This window comes from Brassica napus, chromosome C5 (genome assembly GCF_020379485.1).
Source record: "Brassica napus cultivar Da-Ae chromosome C5, Da-Ae, whole genome shotgun sequence".
NCBI lineage: Eukaryota > Viridiplantae > Streptophyta > Magnoliopsida > Brassicales > Brassicaceae > Brassica > Brassica napus.
The window spans coordinates 17,944,614-17,950,077 of record NC_063448.1 but is presented as its reverse complement, the minus strand read 5'-3'; positions in this window follow the sequence as shown (position 1 = coordinate 17,950,077).

The following is a 5,464-nucleotide window of genomic DNA, read 5'->3' as shown; positions in this document are numbered from 1 at the left end:
GATAATCCTCAGGGACTCCCTTGACTTTAATAGCAGATATCAGATCCTCGAACATCTCCAGATGGTCCATAGGATGCTTGTGAGACAATCCATGGTGGGGTATCTGTCCCACGAGTGTGTAGTACTGTGCCTTCAACTCAAAATCCCTCTGAATAGTGGGGGGGGCAAATGGCTGATCTGTTGGTGTAGAACTGATCAGGACGGTTGTAGTCAGCCAACGTCTTGGGTCGCGCAGCCTCATCTACAGGTAAACTAGTACCTGTACCATTAGTATCAGACTCAGGGATTGCAGCCCCCTGAACATCTATCCTCTGACCTGCTGCATTATGCAGATGACCATCCTGGTCATGCAAGTCACCATTATCATCTCTTACAAGTATCAAAGTCGCAACCATGTCTCTCGTCTCAGTATCGATCGGTGTCTTGGATGGAGTATGGATCAATGTCGGATGGACGATGTCGGTCGATGGAAGATGAGTGTCTTCAGTCGATGGTGGTGAGCGAGTATCGGTCGACGGGACTAGTGTCTGGGTCGACGGTGGTTGAACGAAATCGAGCGACGAACAGGTGTTGTTGTCGATCGATGAGGAGCGCGCTTCTATGCGGATTGAATGCTCCAAACTTGCAGGATTTGATGAGAATAGTAGTTGGGTTTCCTTGTTGATTCTAGTATTGTTGGGCATGTACCTGAAAATCCAAGAAAAATTTTTGTGTCAGAAACTTAACAAAAATTAGATCGAATAGGCGATCAAAGCTCCCCGGCAACGGCGCCAAATTTGATACCACTCAAATTACCCTAAGGAGTGATTTATACTCTCTTAAATAAGAGGTCGAGTTGTAGTACTTAGGGATCGAATTCACAGGGAGCTAGGAAACCTAAGAAATCTAATATAATTTGTTAAGCTAGATGGTTTTAGAGATTTAAATGTAAATTGCAGTTTTATATTGAACAAGTGTTTGTTTAATAGATTGATTGAGGTTTTGGTGCTTAAAAAGAAAATAGTTAAACTTAGGGTTTTTATTCAGGAAACTTGGGATTATAATCCTACAGATGCCTAATGAGTTGCATGCATGATAATGTAAAGCTCAACTACTTAGTCAACAAGTCTATCAGCTTTCGCATGTTAGACTTGTCTATTAACTAGATCTAATGATCTCAACTATCGTATGTAGACCAATACAAAGTGTCGATCAATGATCCTATTGGGATATCGATCGACCGTCGATTGATTATTCAATAATGATATCGATCGACGCGCTTCTAGTTAAGTTTTACGCGCGGGTTGAATGAGAGCTTACTAAGCTCACTATATCAGCTATCGCCTTACTCATAGCAAGACACTTAGCTCAGTTAGAATATTTTCAGGATGAGAATGAAGTTCTCGTTTTTATCTATCAATCCTAGGGAAAGTTTTAGGTAGCTAATCTAGAGACAGGCATTAATGAACAATCCTAATGACAATTACCACAACTCAGCAATCTATAGTTGGGGCTAATCCCTCCTAGCCTATTTAAACCCTAAAATATAACAATGGAACTAATCAGACATGGCTAAGCAATTCACAACAACAGTTAGGTAAGAAAACTTCATTAGAATAGACAATAGATATTAATGGAGTTCCAATCACAAATTATAACTTTGGATCTTCTCTCCAATCTATCAAAATCCTAGAAAACCTTGCTGTGAAAATAATAAAACAAGAAAAGAACACTCTGCCTCTAACATGGTGGCAAAGCTTATATAATTAGGTTAAAACTCGTAAGGGGCAATCTTGTAAATTGGTGAAGACTTGGGCTTCAAGTCGGCTGTGACCAAACAGGCTTTTTGCGCGCTTCGCTGTCGATCGATGTCAAGATATGAACATCGATCGATTATTCCTCTCCAATATCGACCGATGGTCAAGCTCGATGGTCATCTCGGGTGCTTGCTCCAAATATCTCCAGAATGCTCCAAAATCATCACTTATCTCCAAATCACTCCTGATCTTACAAATATAATAAATAGACTCTATAATATAATAATTATTAGTAAAAACACCTATAAACCATGGATGAAAATGGGTCAAATCCATGGTCTATCAGTCCTTCGGTATGTTACATTTATGTACGCATCGGTTCTTTAGTTTTCCCCACAATGTACCGAATTATTATCTATTGAACCTTATATGTATATGTCCACCTTATCTACTTAGGTGTACACCATATTTTGTAATTTATAAAAAACTTGGTTGGTGTCCACAGCATAAACCGTTTAATGTTATTTTTGTTTCCTTGTTTACTATCTTCCCGGATTATTCCCGCACACCTTGTTCGAAAAGTCGTACACTCCGTTTTAAAATAAGATAAAGTCAGTTGAAATTATTTCAAAATTAGGTTCAAGTAATTACGAAGAGAACTTGTACGTTTCGGTCAAATATAAAGTATACACCTAGGTTTGTATTAACGTACAACAAGTTCTTAATGACGTACACCTTGTTTGTTAAGGCGTACACGAAGTTGATAATGAAATTCAATAAGCTCTACATCCCGTACTATTATGTTAAAGAGAAACAATCACTACAAACTTCCGAGAAGCTGGCTTTACAACATGTGCGAAATTTTGAGACATAACCAATGAAGCCAGCAGTTCTTGCACAAGTCTTTTTCATGTACAGTGTTATTATTTATAGACCATAGATTTTACCCACTTTCAGCCATGGTCTACAAGTGTTTTAATACATATTTACTACTATATAGAGTCTATTTAGAGTATTTACAGCTTCAGGTACGTTCTGGAGAAATATGGTGATTTTGGAGTCTTTTGAGGTGCAGAACTGCACAGACGCATCAGATGTTTCTCTATGGATGGAGACCTTACCACCGTTACATTGAGCCCATATTTTGACACAAGGTGGAGCTTTGAGTTAGATTTTCAATACCACCGGTTTGAGATCAATCAGCATCCTGTAGCAGAAGTTATTCCCGTTTTACTGAAGAGTGGTCTGTCTGTCTCGCAAAAGGAAGTTGTCGAGGAGATAAATGACTGTCGATCGATAACACAGCATTGGTGTCGATCGGCAGGGATTCCAGAACGTGGGTCAAGCATATTTCAAGACCGTTTGAAGCCCAAAAGCCACACCAAGTTACCAAAATACCCTTGGACGACCAGAAACCCTATTTATGTTATTTATAAGCCATTGTTGACGGCTAAGCTAACTAAGCTTTCTTTAATTCATTGTTCTTAGTTAGGAGAGAATGGAAGAACTCCTTCAGAGTCCTCCTGGAACTCCCTTGTCTTTGGTTATTATAACTATTGCAATTTCATCTATTCTATTCATGATTTCTGTGACAAACTTCATGTCTAAATAGATCCACCTGTTAGGTTTAGGGTTCAGATAGGTTATGAAGGATTAGCCCAAAATATAGAACTGCTAAGTTGTGATATTCATCATAGGATTGTTCTTACTGCTTGTGTTCAGGAGTCATGAACTAGAACCCTGATCTTAGAATCATTCGGCACAATGCCATCGCTTGGTCTTTTCTCTCAACTGGATTCTATTGAGCTAGGATTTCTAGAAACATACGAGAGTTGATTTAGGAACCTTAGTGAACACATATTCAACCCGATCGTAAATATTGCTAGAAGCAATATCGATCGATGATCCAATAGATTAATCGATCGATATTGTGAAAGGTGCATCAATCGATATTCCTATAGAATAATCAATCGACACTTTCTAAAGATCAACATGCGAGAGCTGAGATCTTAGATCTAGTGATAGATAATCTAGACATGCGAGAGCTGGTAAACTATTGTTATTTTTTGAGTTCTATAATATCTTGGAAGCAACAATTAGCCTTTATATCATTATAATCCTGATTACATGAATAGAAACCCTAGTTACCAAACCATCCTTCCATCAAACAAATCTTTGCCAAGCTGGGCACTGTTCACTTGGGCACTGTTCATCCGAACACTGTTCATCCGGTGACAAACAATACCACTTGCGGGGAGACAGAGAAGATCGAAGTGCTCATACTTAAAGTCGACGAGAATGGGATGTTGAGAGACGAAGAAGGTCGCACTCGCAATAGCGCAGGAAAGTTGATTAATGCTCAGGGTGCTGTGATCCCTGATGTGATTGATGTTGCTGAGATGAATTACTTTGACCTGAGCCGAGAGTGGTATGATTGGGTAGGTCAAGACCCCTTCCAGGTTCTTCCTCACCAAGATCCTAGAAACCACATCGAAGAGCTTGAGGATCTCGTGTCAAGGAGTGAGCAGAATGTAGTGTCTGAATACCACATGCTCTGCAAGATCTTCCCCTATTCTATCTCTGGGGATACATTCAGATGGTTCAGTAAACTGCAACCAGGATCCCTAACTAGCTGGGATGATATTGAAAGAGCCTTCCTTTACAAATTTCTTGATGATGATGAAGCAACTCGAGAAAAGGAGAAGAATGATAAATGGGACAGGTTCTTGGCATCGTTAGATGAGGAGTATATGATTCCAATACAGCTGCTCGACGACATTATGGCAAAAAGGGATGACAACATGTGTTGGAGAGTTGAGCAGAGTAGAGGAAGTTGGTACTGAATACTCGACCTCAATGTCTACCGACGGCAGGACCTGAACGTCTACAGACGGTAGGACTTCAACGTCTACAGACGGCAGGACTTCATTGTCGACCGACAGCACGACCTCATTGTCGACCGACAGCACGACCTCAACGTCGATAGACGGCACGAACTCAATGTCGAACGATGGCATAACCTAAACGTCGATCGACATCACAACCTCAACGTCGATCGACGATGTAGATAGAGAAATCACCATGGAAGACTCCTTAGAGCTGGAGGAATGGCTTGAAGATATGGATCAAAATTTGAAGAAGAAGCTTGATGACGATCAGCATACTTCTAGAAGAGATCTGGAAACTTCAAAGGCTAGCATCGGTCGACACCAACCTAATGAGATCGATCGACAACCACCCCACATCATCGATCCACACTCACCCGACATCGATCGACACCGCCAACCACTTATCGATCGACACCACCCACCTAATATCGATCGATGCCCATTGCTAGACGTTCCGCCAGGTTGCATAATTGAGATGGAACCAATTGAGGAGAGGATGTACATGTCTAAGGCCTCACACCTTACTGTCTCTAAACATCAGAGATCACATATCTGGACAGAAGAAGCTGCTGGGTTTCACAAAAGAGTGAAAAGGATACATGATCCTGTGAAGATTGTGGTTCCATGCACTGTTTTTGAAGCTGAATCTCCTATTCCACCTGATAGAAGTATGCAGTTCAATTCTTACATTGAGGTATTGGATGATCATCAGCACGTAGAAGCTTCTCAGAAAGGGTTGTGATTTAGAGATGAAGTCGATAAGGGCCCAACAGAAGCATCATCGATCGACACCGGCCGGATACCATCGAACGACACCAACAAACCAGCATCGATCAACAC